This window comes from Nannospalax galili, unplaced genomic scaffold (assembly GCF_000622305.1).
Source record: "Nannospalax galili isolate Female #2095 unplaced genomic scaffold, S.galili_v1.0 scaffold525, whole genome shotgun sequence".
NCBI lineage: Eukaryota > Metazoa > Chordata > Mammalia > Rodentia > Spalacidae > Nannospalax > Nannospalax galili.
The window spans coordinates 1,684,911-1,710,200 of NW_008353937.1; the positions used below are offsets into that span (position 1 = coordinate 1,684,911).

A 25,290-nucleotide genomic window follows, 5' to 3' on the forward strand; every position below is an offset into this window, starting at 1 on the left:
TCTTTCAGTTCTTTGATTTCTTTGTTTGTGTGTTCTTTAAATTCACTGAATTCATCATGTTTATGATTGTTCTTTAGAATTCTACACCCTGTGTTATCTCTAGGGGTTTTTCATTGTACTCCTCTCTACAGGACTGTTGGTACTTGGTAGGGATATATTATTTGGGTTTTTCATGTTATTTTTTCACTGTGACCTTGACACGTGGATTTCTTTTGTAGTTTCTGATTCTTGTGTGAGATTCAAGCCTTCAAGTTTAGGTCTGCTTCTTTTTGTGAACTTTCTGTGTCTTTGTGGTTTACTTTTTGGGTATGAAAGGCTGGTTCCTCTAAGCTTCCGGTTCTCTCTTTTGATTTTATATTGGAGTGGCCAGATTGCTTTTGTCTTCAGAGGCCCAAGTCAGATGAGGATCAGATGCTGTCAGGCTTTCTCATAAGGTCTGGATCCCTCCAGGAAAGATTTTGGCCTCAGGAATTTTGGCGTTGGAGTGGCCTGGGAGCCAGGTCCAGGAAAGATGCTGATCTAGGGCAGCTGGTGGCCATGCCACCCAGAGATGCAAGAGGAGATGGGAGGCGGGAAGAGGCCCCAAGGGCTCCTGGGGACTGCACTGAGGAACCGGGTTGGTCTGGATGCAAAGGATCAGGAAGAAGAAAGGTCAGTCCCGGCATCCAGGAAAGAAGCTGGTGGGCCGTACAGCTCAGGGAACCAGAGGGAGGTTAGGGCAGGACCAGGCTCAGAGTGCTCCCTGGGACCTCGTAAAGGACCTGGGTCCGTCTGGATGCAAGGGATTAGGAAGCAGTGGTGGCCCTGGGCCAAGAGGTCAGCCCCTGTGTCCAGGAAAGAGGCTGGTGGGTGGTGCAGCCCCAGAGAATCAGAACTTTTTTTTTTTTTTTTGGTCTTTTTGAGACAAGTTCTCCCTGTAGTCATAGCTGGCCTGGATTAGCCAATGGAGACCAGGCGGGCCTTGAACTCACAGAAATCTGCCTGCCTCTGCCCCCTGAGTGCTGGGATTAAAGGCCTGTGGCACCACACCTGGCTTTATTTAATTCTTACAGCAGCCTAGTAGCATAGTGTTTTACTGAGCCTAGAGTTAAGAATTTGCCCAAGGTTCTGTACAGCAGTATCAACCTTTCCAGTTCCTTTCATCAAAGCTTAACCTTGTGCTAATTCAGGTGTGCAGGTAGCAGCTATGTATTAACTGAGAGAACAGTGCCATTTACTGAGCTGCTAGTGGGCCCTTTTCCTTCTAATTTTGCATGATGATTATTTCTGTAAAGCTTGCAAAAAGGCTCAGTTCCTTGTGTTTCTGACTTACATTGAGAGAAGAATGTGGTTTTATCAACTGTGTAAACAGGAATGCCAGCATGATGGCATATATCTGTAATCCACTGTTCTGGAGCTGGAGGCTGGAGAATTTGGAGCTCACAGGACAGCCTTAGTACGATGGTCAGTCTTTATTGTCAGCTTGATTGGATTTCAAATCACCATGGAAACACTTTGGTGAGGGTGGTTCCAGAAAGATCTAACTGAAGAGGGGAACCTACTCTGAATTTGGATGACATCTCTGAGGCTGGAGTCCCAGATGAACTAAGAAGGAGCAGGGGAGCTGTGGGCCAGTGTTCACTGCTGTCAGTGTCCTGACGTGGTTGCAAAGTGACCAGCTACCTCATGTTCTTGCTGCCACACCTTTCCCACCACCAAGGACTGTAACCCCAAACTGAGCCAAAATAAACCCTTCCTCTCTTAAATTGCTTCTTATCCAGTGTTTGGTCACAGCAACAATAAAAATAAGCAATATACTTGGCTATGTAGTGAGACCAGCCCGGACTGCATGAGCCCATTTTCTTGCAAAAGGAACGCAAAGCAAAACATTCAAAATGGGGGACCTGGAAGTAGGTAGGAATCATTTCCTAGGTTTGAGAGAGGCAGAGATGAGTTTTTCTTTCCCCCTCCTAGTTGATTTTGCACATGGTGGCATTTATTTATTATTTTGTGCGAGTGGTGCTGTGAGCTGGGGTGAGAAGTTGGCACTTTAGATTATTGTCTAGTCCTCATGCAATCCATAACCTTTTCAGCATTTTTTTATTGAGAAATTAATTAAAAACTTAGGTCAGGCCGGGCATGGTAGCACATTCCTTTAATCCCAGCACTTGGGAGGCAGAGGCTGGCAGATCTTTGTGAGTTTGAGGCCAGCCTGGTCTACATAGTGGGTTCCAGGACAGCTGGGTCTACAGAGAGACCCTGTCTCAAAAAGACAAAAAAAATAAAAAACAGGTCAGGCTGGATAAGATGGCTCAGCTGCACAAGCTTGACAACCTGTAGTCAGTCCCCATAATCCACAGAGATAGAAGAACCAACTCCACAGAGTTGTCCTCTGACCTCCACACGTGGGGCTTGTGCTGATAATAAATAAAATAAAAATGAATAATTTTATACATAGGTCAATAAAATTTCAATAAAACAATGGCCAAAAGATTTAAACATCCATTTCATATAGATGACAAGAAGCTCAGGAAAAGGATGCGTAGCTTCAGTGGTTATGAAGGAAGGGCAGGCAGATTGTAACCTCAGGGAGGTAGCATTGCAACTCTGTTAAATGAGTAATAGTAAACCAAACAGGGTAACACTGCCAGGTGACGAGGATGTGGAACACATAGAGCTGCTGTGCTCAGGTGTTGCGGAGATTGACCATACGACCCAGCAGCCCTATTTCTGGCTATTTTCACAAGGATGATGGGAACACATATCTACACAGAGGCTCTAGTTGTATTTACAACAGGTTTGTTATAGTTACTGGAAACAACTCAGGTGCCCATCACTTTACAAATGGGTAAGCAAGGTTTTGGTATGGCTCTCCTGTGGAACTGACTTAGCAATGGAAATGGTTACCTCTTGACGGCACAACATAATGGGTGACTCTAGGGAGCAGGAAACATCACTGAGTAATAGTGATTCTGTTTATGTAACGTACTGGTTAAAACAGTTGTATAGGAGCAGAAATCAGTAACTGCCTGGTCCAGAGGGCTGGAGGCAAACTTGGTAGAAAATGCCTTGAAGAGTGCTTGGGTGGGGATGTGTGGCTATGGCTCCTCATCCCAGGATGTTGGTCAAAATCATGGAATTGATCCTATCTAAGAATCAAAAGTAAGGGAGGAAAAAAAATCGGGGAATGGGGCTGGGATGGGGATAATCCCAGTATTCAGAAAACTGAGGGAGGAGTTTGAGGCTAGCCTAGATTGAAAAGAAAAAAAAAAACCCAAAAAACAAAAACCGCCAGCAAAGTAACAACAGTGTCCTAGTTAGCTTTAATTGTCCACTTTAGTTGACATATTCTAGAGTCATCTGAGAGAGAAAAGCCTGGATTCAGGGAATTGCCTAGATCAGACTGGCCTGTGGGCATATCCCTGGGGGATTGTCTTGGTTATTAATTGATATAGTACTGTGGACAGTACCTTCCTAAGCTGGATAGCTTTGGTTGTCAACTTGACACACCGAGGTAGAGGGAGCCTCAATTGAGGAATTGCCTCCATGGAGGATTTTCCTCTATTGGATTGGTCTGTGTGGGGCATTTTCTTGATTATTGAGTGATGTGGGAGGGCTCAGCCTGCTCTGGGCAGTGTAACCCTGGGCATGTGGTCTTAGGTTGTTAAGAAAGCAGGCTGAGCACAGGTCAGAGAAGCATATCAGTTATGGTCTGTGCTCAGGTTCCTGCCATTGACTTCTCTAAGTGATGAACTGTGACCTGGGAGATGTAAGAGAAAATAAACCCTTTCCTCCTCAAGTTGGTTTGGATCAGTGTTATATCACAGCAATAGAAAGTACCTAGGATACTTCCCCTAGGTTTTGAGTTGGTGGTGCATGCCTTTAATCCCAGCAGAGACAGGTGGATCTCTGTGAATTCAAGGCTAGCCTGGTCTACATAGTGAGTTCCAGGCCAGCTGGGGTTACAGGGAGACGCTGTCTCAAAAAGACCAAAAAAAATAAAATAAGATAAAATAATTTTATATAATAATTTTGAATAAAAGAATTCAAGAAAGAGAGAGAGAGAGAGAGAGAATGAATGAGGGCCCATGAAATAACTTAGCAGGTAAGCACCAAGCCTGACAACCTGTGTTCCATCTCAGTGACCCACAGGGTAGGAGCGAACCAATTCTCGGAAGTCCTGTGAGTAGTCACTCCCACAGTGCCATTTGTGTACCCATCCGTGTACATGCACACACAGACAAACACAAAAAAAGTAAATGTAAAAACAAAACAAGAAGCAAGAAACAAGGACTAGCTAATCATGAACAAGCCAGATAGCAAGTCAGAGATGGAGCCATGGCAGTGTTCCTCCGCAGCTCCTGACTCCAGGTTCCTTCTTGAGTTTCTACCCCAAACTTCCCTTAAGACGGATTGTGATTTGGAAGTGTAAGCCCAATAAACTTTTCTTCGTGTAAGTTGCTTTTGGTTGAGTGTTTTATCACAGCGAAAGACTGAAACTAGAGCAAAAATCAACAGTAGCAACAACAAGCCAAAAAAATTAGGATGCTGTTTATTTGCATGCAGATAGATTTTACGTGGGTGCAGACAGTGGGTGCAGACACATGGACAGTCGTTTGAGCTCAGTTTTTCATTCCAGTTGGATTAAAATTAATTTTACTCTTTTAAGTATTAATTGCACGAGACAAATTTCAACTTAGACATGACTTCTGAGATTGTGAAATTTTGGAGTCCTTAGTTTATGTAATCTGACTCATTTGTGGCCTAAAGCTTTTGTCCAGGTATAATGAAATTGTGTATTATGGAGGTTGTATAGTTAACACAAACAATAGGTATTTTAGAAGTTAAATTATTTTAGGATTCTTCTATGTTGGTTAAGCTTTAGTAGCTTTGGAGATGTTTTACCAGCTTTACAAGTTAATAAAAATGTTCTCTCTGATTTTGATGAGGTAAATTTAATTATGCAACTAAGTTTCTTTTAATCACCTATAATAGTAGAGTTATCTTTCAGATTGCTAGAAACAAGAAAATGCACAGTAGGTAAAAGTGTACTTCACTGAAGTGAAGGTTTAACTACAGTTGCAGACTGAAGTTCTTCAAAGTGGGTATGAAAGCATCTTACTTTGGGGGCACATTTGATGCCCCATTGAGTCTCTATGTAGCATTTTCTTCCCCAAAGACTTGCTAAAAAAAAAAACACACAGTGGGTGGGAGAAGGATTACAGAAGAAAATGTGTAACTGATTTTTGTTTAAGAGTCAGTTCTGTGTGAGGCCATTTATGTTACATGGCGAGCAAGCCCCCTTCATCACTGCTTGGCATTTCTGTGATTTGCTGTGAGAAGCATGCGTAGAGTCAGTTTCTTGGGCTGGTTGTTTCCTTGTGCACTTGGCTCCTGTGTCTGTGGTTGTCTGGCTCTCTCTAGCTGACTGTATACTACGTTTTTGCCCACATCTGCTGATTATAGCCTTGACGTGGGGCAGTTATGTGCTGATCGCATGGTGTAGGTACTTGCTGCTGGTCCTGGACACTTAGTGTTGGGACAGAAAGAGGCCTTGATTACAGACTGATTGTCTCTCCATTTTTCGTTCTCATTACATCACTGTAGTTTCCCCTAGTGGTGGTGATATTAACTCTAGTTTGGAAGGTGTAAATATGTTCCTGTGTCAGCCAGGGGCCAGTCCTGCTGCAGACGTCATTGCGCGTGGCCGCACTGTGTGCAGTAGCCATGCATGCTTCGTTTTTCCCATGGGATTATGTGTTACTGCTGTGCTGCTCTTGGTGAGTTAATCACCATTTAAAGTGTCTTCTCAAAGGTTGCATTGTGATCTGTTTCAGTGAAAGCTTAGCATACGTGCGGATGTATTCGTTTTCTGTTGCTGTGATACGGCTCCGTGACCAAGGCAATTTACAGAAGGAAGAGTTCATTGGGCTTACTATTCCAGAGGGCTGAGTCCATCATTGGGCGACCTGGAGAGATGGTTCAGTGGTTAAGAGCATTGGCTGCTCTTGAAGAGGACCTGAGTTCAGTTCCAAGCACCCACATGGCAGCTAACAATCACCTGTAACTCCAGTTCCAAGGGATCTGATGCCCTCTCCTGGTCTCCGTAGGCATTGCATGCACATGGTGCACTTAAGTACATGTAGGCAGAACACTTACACACATAGAAGAGTCCATCATGAGGGGGGAGGCCTGGTGGCAGAGGTGGCTGGGGCAGAAAGCTGAGAGTTTGCATCTTCATGCAGACACAGGAAGCAGAGACCACAGCTGAAAATGGGCCGGGGCCAGGAACTTAAAAGCCCGCTCCCGTGATGGTGACACACTTTCTTCAGCAGGCCACATCTTCCAAACCTCCCCAAGTGCACCACCAATGGGAGACAGTGTTCAAATATGTAGAGACTGTGGGAGGCATTCAAACATTAGAAGTTCAAGGTCAGCCTGGGCTACATGAGATCCTGGCCCAATGCCTCACCCCACTTTAAAAAGAAAAAAGAAAAAAAAAAAAAAGGAACATAAATTTAAAATTTAACCAATTTAATTGATTATATTGGAAAATTATTTAACAGGCCTTATGTAAAGTGTATTAAAAGATACTGTAGAGTGCTTGCCTAGCATGTACGAGGCCTTGGGACCAAGACCAGCACTGCAAAATAAAGACACTAATGGCATTTAGTTTTTCTGATGTCTTCAGGTCCTCTGTGTGAACACTTGCTTTCAATGTGTGACTGCACAGTCTGCTGTTCCCTTTGTGTCTTGATTTTATTTCCTGTTGCTGTGATGAAATACCCAGACAAGAGCAACTTAAGGGAGAAAGGGCTCATTTGACTTCCTGTTACAGTCTGTCTTTGGACAGGAGCTTGAAGCAGCTAGTTGCATCACATCCACTGTCACGAGCAGAGACTGCTGAATGAATACATGCCTGCCAGTTCTTAGCTGCCTTTCCCACTCTTCACAGGTTCAGCATCCTCTTCCTGGGGGAAGTCTTCCCACCTCAGTTAAGTAGTCAAGATAATCCCCTCAGATATGCCCACAGGCCCACGTAGTCTAGACAATCCCTCATGAAGACTCTCTTCTCTTACTGTAATTCTAGATTATATCAAATCGACAATTAAAACTATCAGGCCTCAGATCATCTGCTAAAGAGGACTTCCCGTAACGCTTCAAGTTGGCTGCGTCCCCAAGTTTGTTTATTTTTGTTTGGCTGGCATGGAACTCCCTGTGTAGACCAGGCTGGCCTTAAACTGACAGTGACCCTTCTATTACTAGCTTCCAGTTGCTGGGATTATAGGCATGCACCCCTTGCCTGGCTTCCAAAGTTTTTATCTTGAAAACTTTTGTTTCTTGGAAAAGACTCAGGAAGTGAAATAGTAGTAACGACTCACCAGTCGTTGACATCAAAGCACAGGTGTATGCCATGCCTTCCCCCCCTCCATGTAATGTAGATATGCACATGTATATTATAAAGGCATGTGCTAAGTATATATTTTTATTGAGAGTAAGTTGCAGAAGACATGCATTTAACACCTCAGTATTTACTGGGAGCAAGGATGTTTTTACAACACCCATGTAGTAATTGTGAAATTTACTAAATATCGCTATATGCCATTATAGGCACAGGTTTGAATTTGGAGGGCAGGCACTGGAGTACCGAGGTTCTTATGTCTCTTTACAATGCATTGTCCAGAATGAAGGGGGTGTGTGTGTCCAGCCTTAGTCTGCTGCCCCTTTATATGCTAATCTCTACACTAGTCTCCACCCCAGTCCCTCAGTTTACAGCCCGTGTTCATATTATATCAGCTCATGTGTTAATGTCCCTCACAGCAGTTCTTCCTCTTAATCCAGGGTCCCATTCCGTCATGCACAGTGTTCAGGCTGTTCACTTGGAATGGGTTTCTTGGCCTTCCCCTTTCATGACCTTGGTGTTTTTGAAGATTTTTTCTTTAAAAGGCTTTTCTTTAGTTTGAGTTTCTATGAAGTTTTCTGAAAGTTTAGCAGAACTGTCAACAGAAGTGATCCTGGGTCTTAGGATCAGGTTGATAAATGGTACAGGTTTGTTGCTGTTGTTTCTGGTCTGTGTTAACATGGATGATTGAGGGCAATTGTCAAGGTAGTGCTTCCTACCAGTGGCAGTCAGTCAGGAGCTGGGGACGCAGCTCTGCTCCACACAACTGCCAGCAGCAGCCTTTTCAGAGACCTGCTCTGTAAAGACTTCACCAGAGAAGACAATTTCAGAACAAATCAGTTTGAAGCAGAGTGGAAGTTCATTAAGAAGAGATTTTTAACATAGATCAGAGGTTAGTAGAGAAGGTGCTCAGGGAAAGGATGGGACACACCAAGAACACTGGTGTGGGCGTCCCGTGATAGTCAGGCTTAGTGCCTTTGCAGTAGCCCTGTGCATGATTTTGGTGGCTTCTGAAATTACACCTCAAGGGTTGCTAAGGAATCTTCTTTGTAGTAGATGAAATCACACTGGCATTTCCTGAGGTGCACTGGATAGGATTACAGCTGATAAGGTAAAGCCTAGGTCACTAAGGTTGCATGGGAAATTAGGCTGTTTTACTGTAAACAAAAGGTTATTGTCTTTTGTGAGATCTCTATAGCTGCTGGTTTACAGTTGGGAAAGTAGTAGGAGCCTAAACATGCTTAGGACTTAAGCAGAGTTTATTGAAACTTCTCTATATAAAAATGCTGTCTATGTTGGCAGATTTGAGAGCAAATGTTAACTGTGCTGGAATTGATGACTAAGCTGATGAGTCACTTGAGCCAGATGCTGGGGTGAGGGCTTCTTTTCCTCTTCATGTCCTCATAATTTCCTGTCTTTCTAGTCTGCCTCAGTCCCCAGACAAATGGGAATTTGTAATAGACTTGGAAGGTTTTGGAACCCTTGCCGTGTAACTATTGAAGACAGTTAGGATGTGGGGCTGTTTTCTTTTTTTAAAATTTATTTATTATTTTTATTTTATGTGTATGAGTATTATGCCTACATGTAGGTAAGTGCACCTGTGTCATGCAGTGCCGGCAGAAGACAGAGACACTGTTGGATCCCCTGGAACTGGAGTTACGGACAGTTGGTAGCCACCATGTGGATGCTGGGATTCGAACCCGGGTCTTCTGCAAGAACAATCACTCACTGCTCTTAACCGCTGAGCCATCTCTCCAGCCTGTTTTCTTTTTCTTAATGTGTATTGTGTGTGCCTGTGTGTATGTGTGTGTATTTGTGCAGATACGTATGCAGATCCATGTGTGTATATGTTGATATGTTTGTAGAGGCCAGAGGTTGACATCAGGTGTCTTCCTTAGTTGCTCTCTACTGAGGCAGGAGCTCACTAGCTCTGCTAGTCTAGTCAGCCTACCTGTCTCCCCCACCTCCTTAGGATTACATGTGGCTACCATACCTGCCTAGCTTTCATGTGGTTTCTAGGGGTCCACACTCACTTTATCCATGGGGCTTTGTTTTTAATGAGCTTTGATTTTTTTTTTTTTTTTTTTTTTTTTTTTTTCCCACCTAGAAACGATTTTTTTAAATTGATTTAACTAACGAATTGGTAGAAATACTGAGTTGTGGCCAAGGCACAGGGAGTGCCTCTCCTGGATGCCTGGAGCAAAGTGTATGAGGATACGCCCGGCTGAAATATTTTTAATATATTCTAAAATTTGAGAATTATTCATCTGTACTGGAGATAAGGTAGTGCCTCCCATTTGGGAGTATACTGCACTCAAAAATTCTCATTTATTCATTGTAATGAATGAGTAACCTGTTGAAAATCTGTAGATCACAGAGACTGTGTGATATGTTAGACTCTGACTAGTAATAGAGTGTGGCTACCCACTGTGATTCTTGCTTGGAATAACTTTTTTACCCCTGTTGTGCTGAGGATAAACCTGGGTTTTGTGAGTGTGAGGCAAGCACTAGTACTAAGGACATCCCATGTGGCTGTGAGGTCCTTCACCCCCACCCCTACCCCTTACTGTTCTCTTTCCTCTTCCTTCTGTGTATCATCATGCTGCCCAGGATGTATTTGAATTTTCTTTGAAGACCAGGCTGACCTCGAACTCTGGAGACCTCTGCAGAGGTCTGGGGTTGCAGTGCTGGGATTATGGGTGTGCACTACTATACCCCGCTGAAGCTGTGATGGTCTGGTATTGCCAGGCCTTCTCTCTTAATCCAGCCTTCTATGGAGCCTGGTCTCCTTATTCATTGACCCGTTCTCTGTTAGCATGCCATCCATGTGAGCTGTTGAAGCCAGTGGCTTCTCACCTGTCCTGCTTTGCTTTATTCTGACAGTAGCTTTCCTGATTTGACCTGTGGAGCTCTCCTTAGATCATCTCTTGTTGTTTCTGAACATTTTATTCCTTTTTGGCATGAAAGATAGTCTGAACATTCCTTGTTTGCCGTTGCATCCCAACAGCTGCTTTTTTTCAAGTAGCCCTGGCTCCCTTCGGTAAGATTAGAAGCTGAGTGCTAGGCATGGTCTGGGTCATTTTCCTGTGAATTTGCAAATGCTCCGCAGCACGTTTCTGTGCCTTGGCCTCAAGAAGCCAGGTGTCTGATGCCCACCTGTGGTTGGCTCTGAGCAGGGCCGTTGGCTTCCACCTGCTCTTGGCCTGGCTTGGCTCCCAGTGAGCCAGCTCCACAGGCTCTGGTGCTTTGGTGCTCAGCCAGGGCTTGAGTAGCATTTCTTGTCAGATGAGCTTCCAGAATGCCTCTTCAAGTTTGTCTTTCAAGTTCTATACCAGTAAGCCTTTGTCACCAGAACTGGGCTGGCTTGGGAAGCACTGAGTCAAAAGCAATGGGCCCACAGACTGCCAGGAGTCCTGGACCTGTAGCCCTGCAATGGTTGCATTTTCTTCCAGGGCTTGCCCTTGACTTCTGGAATCTTCTGCTATGTGCATGTGGATTCATTATTTTCCTTGTTATTGAGACAGAATGCCTGAAAAAAAGTAACTTAAGGGGCTGGAGAGATGGCTCAGCAGTTAAGAGCACTGACTGCTCTCGCAGAGGACCCGGGTTCAATTCCTAGCACCCACATGGCGGCTACGAACCCGTCCTTAACTCCAGTTCCAGGGGAATCCAAAGCCCTCTTCTGACCTCCGTGGCATTGGACGACATGGGTGCACTCACATACATGCAGGCAATACACTCATACACATAAAATAAAAATAAAATATTTTTTAAAAATTGCATTCATTTGGGCTAGAGAGGTGACTCAGAGGTTAAAAGCACTGACTGCTCACACAGTGGACCTGGATTCAGTTCCTAGCACCCACTTGGCAGCTAACAGCTGTCTGTAACCTCAATTACAGGGGATCCAACGCCCTCTTCTGGTCCCTGTGGGCATTGCAAGACACAGGTACACTTCATACATGCCGGCAAAACATCAGACACATTAAAAAAGTTTTTCAGCTACATTTATTTAGTGTGTGTGTGGCAGTGTGTGTATGTGTGTGGTCTTGGAACAACTTGTGGACCACTTGGGGTTGTGAGTTCTTTCCACCACGTGGGTCCTGGGAATTGAACTTAGCTTATCAAGCTTGGTGGCAAGTGCTTTTACCTGCTGAACCAGCATTGCCAGCTTAGCTGTTTCTTAATCTAATCGACTTGTCCATCCAAGTTAACCATCATAGGTCCAAACCTTGCACTTGAAACCATGCTGGTTCTGCTGCTCACCTCCTCCTCTACCTGCACAGTCCAGGATCCCAGCCAGGGAATGGTGCCTTCCACCGTGCTGGGTCTTCCCGCCTCATTTAATGTACTCAAGATAGTGCTTCACAGACGTGCCCAGTGGCATATCTTTCAGGTGATTCTAGATTTTGTCAAGTTGAAAATGAACACTAACATCATCACAGTTGTGTCCTGTCTCTTTAATGCCTGCCTCAGTGTTGTCAATGCCAGGATTATAGGCATGTGCCACCACACCTGGGCAGTTAGTGCTTCTTAAAGGCAAACAGGTAATATGCTACATGCTTCTAAAATTCCTTAAAAATAATACTGTAAAATTGTGTTTGTATTAATTTGGTTAATACACTGATTTCATTATCTAGAGGATTTTGACTTCCATTTTGATAGAAGGAAATGATTCATTATTTTGTCAATTTTCATTTTAGTTATTTTGTTATTGAACTGCTTTTAAGTTTGATTTCGTCTGCATTGCATTGAGTGCAAAGTAGCTTTTCTTTCCTGACTTAGAGCTGTTATATTGTTTGTCATTAACATAACAGTTAATCCAACTCAAGCAGAAGTATATTGCTTCTAGTCTTGGACAGCCTGTCAGAGATTGGTGGCCTAGTGATGGAGGGGTGAGGTGTAGGAATTTCTTCATTCATCTTTCTGGATCCTGTGCACCTGCGCTGGCTTGGGTCTCGCATTCCCCTCTTTTCCTCCTCCTCCTCTCCCTCCTCATCTTGGAGAGATTTCTGTTTTCTGAGGCCCACGGACTAGTGCACTCCAACTGGCCAGGGGTATTGGTGCAGGAGAGGAACATTCTAAGGATACTTGCTTTGAGACCACTGCAGGGTCTTGTTTGCTATACAGGCAGGATGCTGTACTGCAGACCTTCGTCAGGATCACTGCATTTCTCAGGTGTCACTGAGTTGATTTTTCACTCCTCTGAGTAGGATTTGCCTGTTGTACAGAGTGCATTAGGAGGTAAGGCCACTTGGCTGCAGGTCAGTGAGAGACCGAATACAGTTGTCAGAACTCTTGAAAACATTGGTTTATAGATATTCAAGTAATTTTTTTATTTTTATTTTTTTGAGACAGGGTCTCCCTGTAGTCACAGTTGGCCTAGATTCATTATGGAGTCCAGGCTGGCCTTGAACTTACAGAGATTCACCTGCTTCTGCCTCCCAAGTGCTGGGATTAAAGGCGTGTGCCACCACACCCAGCTCACAAGTAATTTATTTTAAATGTTGGACCAAATTAAGCACTGTGGCTTTCAAAGAGATAATTATTATTGCTAACAGATGTAAAAATTGTGCCCCAAGGAAGACCTGTGAGGGAGGGAGAGAGATGGGGGGTGGGGGAGGTAGGTGGCGGGGGAAGAGGTATGTAGAAGAGAACTTTACATGTAGAAAATAGGAATAAGTCTGGAATAGATGGTCTTAAAACTTCAGCAGTGTTGTAGCAGAGACTTGCCAAAATTCACCCATGAGGTATGCTGGTATTTAGAACTCAGCTGGGAGGTTGGGGCGCTGTCCTTTCTGTGATGGTTCCAGAACCCTTGTGTGGCCTTGGACTTCGTACTTTGTGAGGTAGAAACCATGGGAGGTCCGTGAGCATCTGGGAAGATGGAGTTGATGCCACTGACAGGGAAACTTGCCTGAGGATGAGCTTTTGGGGAAAGCAAATAATATATTTTCATTTTCTTATATTTTAAAGAAGATGAGAGCAAAAAATGAATGGATTTTTAAATTCCTTTAGGAATTTTATTTACCTTCTTTATTAAAAATTTGTCACTACCAAATGGTGACTTTTATATTAGAATTTTTACTATTTTTAGTTATGTGTATATGTATGTGGGTATGTGTACATGAGTGTAGGTACCTGATGAGGTCAGAGGTGTTCGATTGTTCTGGAGCTGGAGTAACAGGTGGTTGGGAGCTGAGAACTGAACCAGGTCCTCTGCAAGAGCAATGAGTGCTCTTAACTGTTGAGCATCTCTCCAGCACTTTTTTTTTTTTTTTTTTGTTTTTTTGAGACAGGGTCTCCCTGTAGCCCCAGGTGTGCTATAACCCCCTATGTAGACCAGGCTGGCCTGGAACTCACAGAGATCCGCCTGCCTCTGCCTCCCGAGTGCTGGGATTAAAGACATGAACCACCATGCCTGGCTCAGCACCTTATTTTTAATACAGTCCATTAACTTTGTTTTCTTCCTTTTGTCTGGAATTTTAGTCTTTTAAGACTAGAAAATCTCTATTGATGCTTTTTAGAGACTTCTTGTAGTTTTAGGGTGTGTGTGTGTGTGTTTGTGTGTGTGTGTGTGTGTGTCAGTGTCAGAGGACAACCTCAGGTTTCAGGTCTTCCACCTCATTTGAGACAAGGCCCCTCTTGTGTTTGCTGCTGGGTGTGCCAGGCTAGCTGGCCCATGAGCTTGTGGAATTCTCCAATCTTGGTCGCCCCATCTCCTTGTAGAGATGTGTTGACATTACATAACACTTGTGCTACCAAGTCCTCTTTATGTGGGATCTGAATGCAGGCCGTCAGGCTTTTGCTGCTGCAAGTCCTATACCCAGTGAGTCACTTGCCCAGCCATCAGGACCTCACATGTTAGACATGTGCTCCAACACTAAGCTGTACCCTTAGCCTGGATTTGGTGGTTCCTTCCCACCACTCGTGCCAGAAATTGAGCCCTTGTTAAGTGTACACCAAGCAAATACACACCACTGAGCACAACTTCAGTTCTCAGTTGTTTAAGGTTAAATACAGTAGTTCACATACCAAACAATTCACCTTTTAAAAATACTTTTTTTAAAATGTGTATGAGTGTATTGCCTGCATGTATGTAAGTGCACGTGTGTCGTGCAGTGCCCGTGGACATCAGAACAGGATGTCAGACCCCATGGAGCTGGAGTTATAGATGGTTGTTAGCTGCCTTGTGGGTGCTGGGAATCAAACCCCTGTTGTCTGCAAGAGCAGTCAGTGTTCTTAATTGCTGAGCCATCTCTCCAGCCCCACAATTCACCTCTTAAAACAGTGCAGTCACTGTCATCAATTTGGGAAACTTTCTATGCCCCCCCCCCCGAAATTTCATCCCACTAACAGCCACTGTCCATTTGTCACAGCCCAGTTGAGGAAACCATTAATCAGTCTATTACAGATGTGGTACGGTTCATAGAAAAGGACTTAACACAGAGTATGGCCTTTTGGTGTGTGCTTTTTAAAAATCTTTTTAAAATTTTATTTTTTATGTGAATGAGTGTATTGCCTACTTGTGTGTAAGTTCAACCTGTGTTGTGCAATGCCCAAGGAAGTCAGAAGAGAGCGTTGGCTCCCCTGGGAACTGGAGTTAGGATGGTTATTAGCCGCCATGTGGGTGCTGGGAATTGAACCCAGGTCCTCTGCAAGAGCAGTCAGTGCTCTTAACCACTGAGCCAACTCTTCAGCCCGACCTTTTGATTTTTTGAGACAGGGTCTCCCTGTATCCTCAGTTGGCCCGAAACTCGATATACAGATCAGGCTGACCTCAGTCTCACCAGGATCCACCTGCCTCTGCCTCCTTAAGTGCTGGGATTAAAGATTGCACCGCCATGTCGGGCTTAGTATATGGTCTTTTGTGTGTGGCTTCTTAGACAGCTGATGTGTGCAAGATTTGTTCATGTTGTGGAGTGTGCCGGGCCTTCATTCCTCTTCATTGTTGAATAATATTTGGCAGGAAACATCCTGCATTTGCTTTTAGGATTTAGCCTGCCGAACCTTTCCTCATTTTTCTGTCCTGCAGCAGGAAGTTTGTTTGTTTTTGTTTGTTTGTTTTTAATGGATATGGAGCTCAGATTCTCAATCCCCTTCTTGTTCCTAGAATTGGCAGATGAGTACCAAAAGTAAAAGTCATATTTTTTATTTTATTTATTTTTTGGTCTTTTGCAACAGGGTCTCCATGTAGCCCCAGCTGGCCTAGAATTCAGTATGTAGACCAGGCTGGCCTCAAACTCACAGAGATCTGTTTACTTCTGCCTTCCAAATGCTGGGACTGAAGGCATGTGCCACCATGCCTGGCATAAAACATATTTTTTTAAAAAAACAAGTGTGGGGTAGGGGCCTTTCTCTTTCTCTGTCTCTCTCTCTCTCTCTCTCTCTCTCTCTCTCTCTCTCTCTCTCTCTCTCTCTCTCTCTCTAGGCATGTGCCCATGCCTGGCATAAAACATATTTTTTTTAAAAAACAAGTGTGGGGTAGGGGCCTTTCTCTGTCTCTCTCTCTCTCTCTCTCTCTCTCTCTCTCTCTCTCTCTATTTAAAATACATGTGTGTTGAGAGATGTCTCTCTGTCTGTCTCTCTGTCTCTCTCTCTGTCTCTCTCTCTCTGTCTGTCTCTCTCTCTCTCTCTCTTTCCCTGCTTTCTTTTAATATGCTGCACATTTGTGAACCCACTTCTCTTTGCCCTTTGTCCTGCTCAGCTGAAGTACAGTATGGCTTTTGGATCTGAGCTGCTGTGGTCAACAGGTGCTCTTGGATGGGGTAACCATGAGTGCAGATGTAGTGTATAGTACTTGCATCTTGGGTTGTGGATGCCCATCCTAAGAGACTGATTTTATCACATCTGCTGAAGCTGTTCTTCAAAGCTTAGACATTTATGTGAATTGGTCCAGTGTGAAAATACGTTGTGATTGTTTCACACAGCAGACAAGGTATTGACAAATTTAGTTACTTATGCTTTGGTCTTTGAGAAAAGCAGTTAAATATCTTTATTGTTCTCTGTTTAATGTGCACTGGATAGCCGTGTTTCTATTGCACACAGCCTCCAGGTGCTAAGCATGGGTATGAAGCCAGTATGGGAGAGCCAAGTGTGGAGAGGATGTGTGTGGACAGAGCTGGGGCCTGGTGGGGTATTTGTCTTACATGTACTTTCTGGGGGGGGAAATCACCCAAAAAACTGAAGATTTAGGTTGAATTATAGTTTAATGCAGCTCTTTTGAAAATCAAAAACAAGTGTGAACAATTCATGATGAAGATACCAAGATTTTATTTTAATATATTTATTTTTGTTTTTTGTATATGAATGTTCTGCCTGCATGTATGTAAGTACACCATGTGCATGCAGTACCTGCAGAAGCAAGAAGAGGACATTGGATTCCCTGGAACTGGAGTTATGGATGGTGGTTAGCCGCCATGTGGGTGCTGGGAACCAAAACCAGTCATCTGGAAGAGCAGCCAGCACTCTTAACCACTGAGCTGTCTCTCCATCCTGATTACTGTTTTCAAGGCAAGGGCTTACTACTTTGCCCACGGTGGCCTCAAAGTCACTCTGTACCAGGCTAGCCTTGAACTCTGCATTCTACTGCCTCAGCTCACTGAGTATGGAATCACACCACCGTGCTTGACTAAGATTCCAAATTTTTTAATAAAGACAGGACCCAAATAACAGGTTGCTCTGTCCCAAGCTCCACTACACAGCACAGTCCTTTTTCTGTCCTTACATTCTATTACATTGGGAATGATTTGTTCATGTGTCCCTGGCTTAAGGTGAAAAAGACAGTTGATGGTTTTCCTTCTCATCATGTTTCCCTCTTCCAAATGCTTTCAGGCATTTCTTTTTGAGGTTTTTTTTTTTTTTTGGTCTTTTGAGACAGGGTCTCCCTGTAGCCCCAGCTGTCCTGGAACTCACTATGTAGACCAGGCTGGCCTTGAACTCACTGAGATCCTCCTGTCTCTGCCTCCCAAGTGCTGGGATTAAAGGCGTGTGCCACCACGCCCAGCTGAAGTTTTTATTTGATTCATGTATTTAGAAAGGTAGTGCTGTATTTTTTTCCTAAACACCAGGGATTTTACTCCATATTGTTTCTTTTTTCTCTTTTTTTTTTCAAGAAATGCTATTTTATTTATTTATTATTATTTTCTTTTTATGTGTATATGTGTATTGTCTGCATGTAGGTAAGTGCACCTGTGTCGTGCGATGCCTGCGGAGGTCAGAAGAGGCTGTCGGATCCCCCTGGAAATGGAGTCATGGACAGTTGTTAGCTGCCATGTGGGTGCTGGGATTCGAACCCAGGTCTTCTGCAAGAACAGTGTTCTTAACCCCTGAACCATCTTTCCAGCCCCTCCATATTGTTTCTTTTAACAGTGTGTGTGTGTGTGTGTGTGTGTGTGTGTGTGTGTGTGTGTGTCCCCGTTACTTTGAACAGAAAACTCATTGTATGAAATTCCAATGGGCTTGCATTAAATCCTAGCTTCCAACCTGCTTTTCTCCCTGCGGGCTCTCTCTTGATGGAGTTTCTAGTCTGCTACATTTGTGGGGTCTGCGAGAGGTGTTCTCACAGCAAGAAGCACTGCCGGTGTCTGTTTCACATCAGCACACTCTCCACTCTCTCCACTTCTTTGCTGCTCAGAGGTGAGGAAACACTCAGCATGAACGAGGCCCTGGGTTTGCTTGGCACCCCCCATCCTCACATTTTGAACCGGGAGCGGCCTTATTCTTTTTATATCATACGCTCTTTTTCATTAACGAGCATCTTCCAATGCCAGTGAAAATTATTTGAAATTCTCTTTTTTTATGGCTTCGGTTGTCACTTGCTTTGCTGTATTTTAAGATTTCTTCCTCCCTTGGAACATGTAGGCTGTTCCAAGTTTTGCAGTATTACAGATAAACTTATAAATCAGTTAGACCTTAAATCGTAAAGGGTTTAAATTTTTTATTAGGGGTGTGTGCACGCATGCGCACGCATTCACAGCCATGCTAGGGTGCATGTGAGGAGGTTAGGAGACAACTTGTGGGAGTTAGGTCTCTCTTTCCACCATGTACATCCTGGGAATCTAACTCAGGCCATCAAGTCTTGGCAGCAAGTGCCTTTACCCATGGAGTCACCTTGTTGGCCCCCATTGAGTGTCAGGACAGTCTGCCAAAGTCCAGGGCCGTGGGTGCTCTGATTTGTGTTCTTGCGTCTTGTGAGCAGTGAACTGCTGTGAGCTAGGACTCTGTCCTTGTTCTTCTGGGGTCTCTAGTGCTCAGTTCATTGTGTAAATGTGTAGTGCACTTAAAATGACACAGGCACTTCCAAAGCTCTTTATGTTGATAACAGCACTTATTTTCAGTCATTGTGAAAGTACATGCTAGCTTTATTTTTCTTGCTACAGTCTTGCTGTGTAGTCCGGGCTGGTCTTCAAGTTTAAAATCCTTCTGCCTCACCCTCTCTTATGCTACATAGAACTACAGGTCTGTGCTACCACACTCATTTGGTAGATACTAACTTCAACTTTTTAACTGATTAAAAAAAACTAAGTTATTGAGAGCTTTTTAAAAAGGGGGCGAGGTCATTCATCTCTTTTGTGGAGTGTTTGGGATCCAGGGAATACTTGAATGTAATTAATTGCATGCACCTTTGGGATTTAAGGTGATGGGAAGATGAGATGATCTGGGCTTTGCTACTTTTACACAGTCTACTCCTGTGGTCCTTCCTAAACTTCAGCATTCTTTTTCTTATGAATGGTAGTATTAATACTTATCTTACAGTTTACTGGGGGATTGGATCTTTAGCCACAGAGACATAGTGCCCTGTGTACAGTTCTGAGCATTGAGTGCTTGGTCAGTGCCTGCCCATGGTGTCTCATTCCCACAGCTGTGTTCGTTGTGGGCAATGATGGGTATCACTATGATGTTCTTGTACCTGATACCCTGTGTTTTAACCGTCTACCCCACCTCCATCATCCCCCTCTTTTGTGTTTGCCTCTTGCTGGTCCTCTTCCTGGCCTCAAATATTTTCCCTTGTTCTTTAGGGTATTTTGTTTGTTTGTTTGAATATAGATTCTGCAAGTGAGAAGAAAACCGCATTTTCCTTCTTGAGTTTGGCTTACCTTCTTCTTTTTTTTTTTTTTTTTTTTTTTTTGGTCTTTTTGAGACAGGGTTTCCCTGTAGCCCCAGCCGTCCTGGAACTCACTGTGTAGACCAGGCTGGCCTGGAACTCACAGAGACCCACCTGCCTCTGCCTCCCAAGTGCTGGCATTAAAGGCATGCGCCACCACACCCGGCTTATGGCTTACTTTTTTTTACATGATAATCTCCAGTTCCATCCATTTTCCTGGACATCCTAGTGAGTTTTTATTGTGAACTTGAAGCAATCAGTAGTCATCTGAGAAGAGGGAGTCTCAGTTGAGGGGTTTGCTAGTTCAGATTGACCTGTGGCCATGTCTGTGGAGAATTGTCTTGATTACTGGCTGGTGTATGAGGACTCAGCCCACTGTGGGTAGTGCCACTCCTGGGAGGTGGTCCTGGGTAGTATAAGAAAGTAGGCTGCCTGGGCATGGTGGCACACGCCTTTAATCCCGGCACTTGGGAGGCAGAGGCAGGCGGATCTCTGTGAGTTCCAGGCCAGCCTGGTCTCCATAGTGAATCCAGGACGGCTGGGGCTACAGGGAGACCCTGTCTCAAAAAGACCCCCCCCCAAAAAAAAAGTAGGTTGGCATGAGCCAGTGAAGCCATCAATAAGTAGCGTTCTGTGGTTTTATGCTTCAGCTCCTGCCCTGACTTTCCTCAGTGACAGACTGTGACCTGGAAGTATGAGCCAAATAAACGCTTTCCTCCCAAAGTTCTTGTTTACCACAGCAACAGAAAGTGAACTAGAACACCTGGCAAATTGGGCAATTCTGTTGTTCTTTATGACTGAATAAAACTCCATGTGTATGTATACCACTTTCTTTACCCATTCATGTTTGAGGGCATTTGGGTTGATTCCATAACTTGACTTTTGTGACTCATATACCGTAAACATGTGCTGTACTGACTCAGGTTCCTTTGTACGTACACCAGGAGTGGCGTAGCTGGACCACCAGGTACTCAGCCTTCAGCTTTTGAGGAGCCTCTAAGCTTCTTTCCATAGGACTGCTTTAGCTTATTTCTTTTACTGTAGTGTGTTTTCTTACAACAGCTCTTTTGACTGGGGTGAAATGGGAAGTTTTGATTTCCATTTCCTGATGTCTAAGGATGTTGACTGTTCATTGTTTATTAACCATTTGTAATCTGACACATGTTTCTTAGTTCATTCGCCTAGATTTGTTGTTTGGACTCCTCCTCTGGGTGTTTTTATCCCCTATATCCTGGAGGTTGTATGCTGTTGATAGAAGAGCTGACAGGTCTTCACATATCTGCAGGCTCTCTTCACTTGTTCGTTTGCTGTGCGGAAACCATTAGATTTGATGATGTGCTGTTGTCAGTTCTTGCTATGATTTCCTGGTCTATGGAGTGCTTTTCAGAAAGCCTCTGACTAGTCTGTATCTTTAGGGTTTTTCCCTAGTAATTTCAAGTCTTTTTTAAAAGATAGGGTCTTCCTGTAGTGGGGCTGGCCTGGAACTCACTATGTAGACCAGGCTGGTCGAACTCACAGAGATCCACTTGCCCCTGTCTCCCAGGTGCTAGGATTAAAGGCATGTGCCATCATGCCTGAAGTAATTGTGTTATATTAAGGTCTTTGATCCATTTTGAATTTTTTTTTTAAAATACAGGGTGAGAGGACTCTAGTTTCAGTCTCCCATATATGAATATCCATTTTTCTAAGCACTCTTTGTCGAAGAGGTTATATTTTCTCAAAGTTACATTTTTATTTTATGTATAGGTGTGTTTTGTCTGCACATATGTAAGTTACCCATGTGTGCAATGCCCATGGAAGCCAGAAGAGAGTGTCAGAACCCTTGGAACTAGAGTTACAGATGGTTATTAGTTGCTGTGTGGATGCTGGGAACCGAGTCTGTGTTCTCTGCAAGAGCCCCGGCTAAGCCAGTTCTCCACCCCCTACCCTGATGTTTTTGTCACTATGGCTTTGTGGTGTAATTTGAAAGCAGATGTTGTGACGCCTTCAGCATTGCTTGTTTTGCTCAAAATCCTTTGACTGTTTGAGGTCTTTGGTGCTTCCATATGGATTTTAGGATTCTTTTATCCTATTTCTCATTTCTAAAAACTTGTTTGTTTGGTGTGTGTGTGTGTTGTGATGCTCTGGTACGTGTGCAGATCAGAGGACCACTTTTGGCCATGGGTTCTCCTCTTTGCCTTGTTGAGACTGGACCTCTTGTCCTTGCTACTGCACTGCTTACTCCAGACCAGCTGGCATGAAATCCTGTGTTGGATCCCAGAGACCATATAAACTGTGTGGTGCACATACTGTGCTGCTGGTGCATGGGAGGTGGAACCAGGAGGATCAAAAGTTCAGGGTCATCCTTAGGTACTTAGTGAGTTCAAGGCTAGCCCAAGTTACATGAGACCTTCTTTCATGCAAACAAGCAAGTAAGCAAACAATGACAAAAACTGAAATTGTGATAAGCACAAAGGCCAGGTATGGTGGTGGTGGTGGTTCATGCCTGTCATCCCAGGACTAGGGAAGCTGATGCTGGAGGACTGTCAGGTCCAGGCAGTTGGTGCTGTATAGTGATACCCTTTCTCAGAACAAGTAAACAACTGCCAAACATTAATTTTTCCAGGTTAAAAAATTTGTTATTGCTGTATTTGTCTATATTTGTATGTGTGATTGGTATGTGGGCATATGCATGCCCTGGTGTATGTGTGTGGTCAGAGGCACAACTTTGAGTCAGTTCTGTCATGTCACTTTTATATGGGTTCTGGGAATTGAACTCAGGTTGCCAGGCTTGCATTGTTGGGTGGCAAATTCCTTCCCCTCTAAACTATCTCACTAGTCTAATTTTACCAGGTTTTAAGTGTAGTTTACTAATACTAAGTACTTTGCATTTTTGTGCCCAGATTTCCAGAATTGTTTCATTTTGAAAATCTGGTCTTCTAGCCACCTCCTTGGGTATTTTCTCTTGCTAAACCCCTCCTGACCACCATTCTGTTCTGCCTTTTGTCTTTGTGAATTTGACAGTTCTTTTTTTTTTTTTTTTTTTTAATTTTTGGCTCTCATCTTGTATCCCTGGCTGGTCTCGGTCTCACAGAAATATATTTTCCCTCTGCCTCCCAAGTGCTAGGACTAAAGACATACACCACGACACCTGCCTATATATGTACTTTTATTATACACGTAAAACTTAACAGAAATTATATCACAGCATATTGATCTTGCAATTTTCTCCATGTCATGGTTGTAAAAGCGACTCAGGGTGATACACTTGCTGCCATGTTGGTGTGGGATTTGAACCTGGGTCTTCTGCAAGAACAACCAGTGTTCTTAACTGCTTAGCCATCTCTCCAACCCCGTGAATTTGGCAGTTCTTAACTGCCTCACCACGCAAGCTCATGTCTTCTTGTAGCTTATTCACTTAGTGGTAGGTCCTCAAGGTTCATGTGATAGCCAATCTTGATTATCAGTCTGACTAGATTAAGAAACGCCTCAAAGTTAGTGAAACCCACCTCTGGGTCAGAGCTGTTAGGACCATGGGCTCTGCCCTATGACTGGATTAATTCCTGAATGGGTTCCTGATTTGATGATATTATTAGGAGGCTATGAAGATAAGAGGTGGGGCCTGGTTGGAGAAGTAGGCCATTGAGGCATGTCCTTGGGGCTGCATCTTGCTCTGGCCCTCTCCTGTATCCTCCCACCTGCTCTTTGCTTCCTGTCTGTCCAGAAGTGAAGAGCAGTCTCTGCCATAGCTTCCTGCCGTGTGTTTTGCGTGAGCCCACAAGAGCAAGCAGTGAGGACCGAGCCTTCTGAGGAAAGAAACTTACTTGTTTAAGTTATTCTCCCCGCTATTTTGGTTAGAACAACAAAAAGCAACATACCCATGTTATAGCATGTGTCAGAATTTCTTTTGTTTTTTTGAGGCTGAATAATATTCCACTGTATGTGTATAGCACGTTGCTTTTTCTCTGTTAATTTGAGAGTAGACAGTTGGGTTGCTTTTCTGTTTGGGCCATTGTAAATGTAGATGTAGATGTGCAAATATATTTTTCTAGGCCCCGCTTGAAGTCCTTTAGGCTGTGTTCCAGAAGTAGGGTTGCCAGATCATTTAGAGTTCTAGTTTTAACTTTCTGAGGAATTTCTATACTGTTTCCTCTATCGGCTGCATCACTTTACAGTCTCAGCAAGTGTCCAAAGATTCCACTGTTTCCAGAGCCTTGTCAGAATAGGTGCGAGATTTTTTTCTTTAACCTTGTGTGTCCAGATGTGCACACACACCTATGTGGAGGATATGGACAGCCTTGGGTGACACTTCTCAGGCGCTGCCCACCTTTATTTAAAAGAAAAAAGGTGAGAATCTTTCGCTGACTTAGAACTTGGCCAAGTAGGCTGTCCAGTCAGCCCCACAATGCACCTGTTGCTGCCTCCCCAGGGCTGGGATTGCAATTGTATACCACTTTGCCCAGTTTTTTTTTTTTTTTAAACATGGGTTCTAGTTGGGTGTGTATGCATACCTTTAATCCCAGCAGAGGCAAGTGAATCTGTGTGTTATTTATTTATTTATTTATACATATTTTATGTGTAGGTGTGTTAAGTGCACCATTATGTATGCAGTGCCCTCGGAGGTCAGAAGAGGGTGTCAGATTCCTTGGAACCGGAGTTACAGATGGTTGTTAGCTTCCATGTGGGTGCCTGGAACTGAACCTGGGTTCCCTGCAAGAGCAGCCAGTGCTCTTAACCACCAAGTCATCTTCCCAGCCCCCCTTACCTTCTTTTACTGATGAAAAAATGTTAGGTAGAATTGGACAAATGACTCCAGAAATTTCTTGGTGAGCTGGAGTCATCTTTTGATACTGCTGTGACATGACAGAAGACAAGGGAAAGAGGCAAAGCTACCATTTCTGGTAGCTGTCTTGGGAGGAGAGAAGCCGGCCTGTGCATGCATTTGTGTGGGATGGTGCTGACAGAGCTTGAAAGTAGAGGATGAAGTCCAGAGCTGAGGTTTGTTGGCCCCTCAGGCCTTTGTGCTACTGGTGTCATTTCAACTGCAAAGCACTTCCCAGCAGTTACAGCCTCTGATTTTCCATTCTTCCATTTCCTAACTTAGAAAAGCACAGTTGGTGTTTTTTAGCAAGATGAACAGTCAAACCCTGGTTAAACTGGTTTTGTGGGATAGAAATCTCATAATGGGGCACAGAGATGGTTCAGCAGGTGAAGGAAGGCATTTGCCACACAAGCCTGGAAACCTGAGTTGAATTCCTGTTGCCCTCTGACCTTGACACATGGACTGTGGCACCTGTGCACCTTCACACACACTCATCACACATAGAGTAATAAAAATAATTAAAAAGTTTGATGGTAGGACTGTAGAGATGGCTTAGTGATTAAGAGCACTGGCTGCTCTTTCAGAAAGCCCGGGTTCGAACCTTAGCACCCACATGGCAGCTAACAACCATTTGTAACTCGAGTTCCGGGGAATCTGTCCTCTGTGGGCATTGCCCTGTGTAGGTGCACGTTGTGTTTAAGAGCTGTGTGGCTGTAAGTTCTCTAATCTTCTCTGTGTGTCAGTTTCTTCATCTGTGAAACAGGTGACGTTGTTTGCCTCCTGGGGTTGTTACTGAAACCCAGGGGAGGTGACATTTTCAGTGTGCTCTGAGCTATCGTCAACTTGCCTTTATGAGCTTCTGGGCTCTATGTGGCCAGCACATGGTCGGCATTGGGCAAAAGGTGAGTATTGTCAGTGCTCTTGTTCACAGGTCCAGAAACTGAGGTTCCTGCTGGTGAAATGATTCTCATTCTCTCTCCCCTCTCCCCTCTCCCCCTCCCC

General features: G+C 44.0%; 1 protein-coding gene across 1 annotated transcript in view; it reads left to right on the forward strand.

Annotated features, from left to right (window-relative positions):
- Ptk2 (protein tyrosine kinase 2) overlaps window positions 1-25,290 on the forward strand; it is a 223,995-nt gene that overhangs the window by 8,175 nt on the left and 190,530 nt on the right. The window lies entirely within an intron of this gene.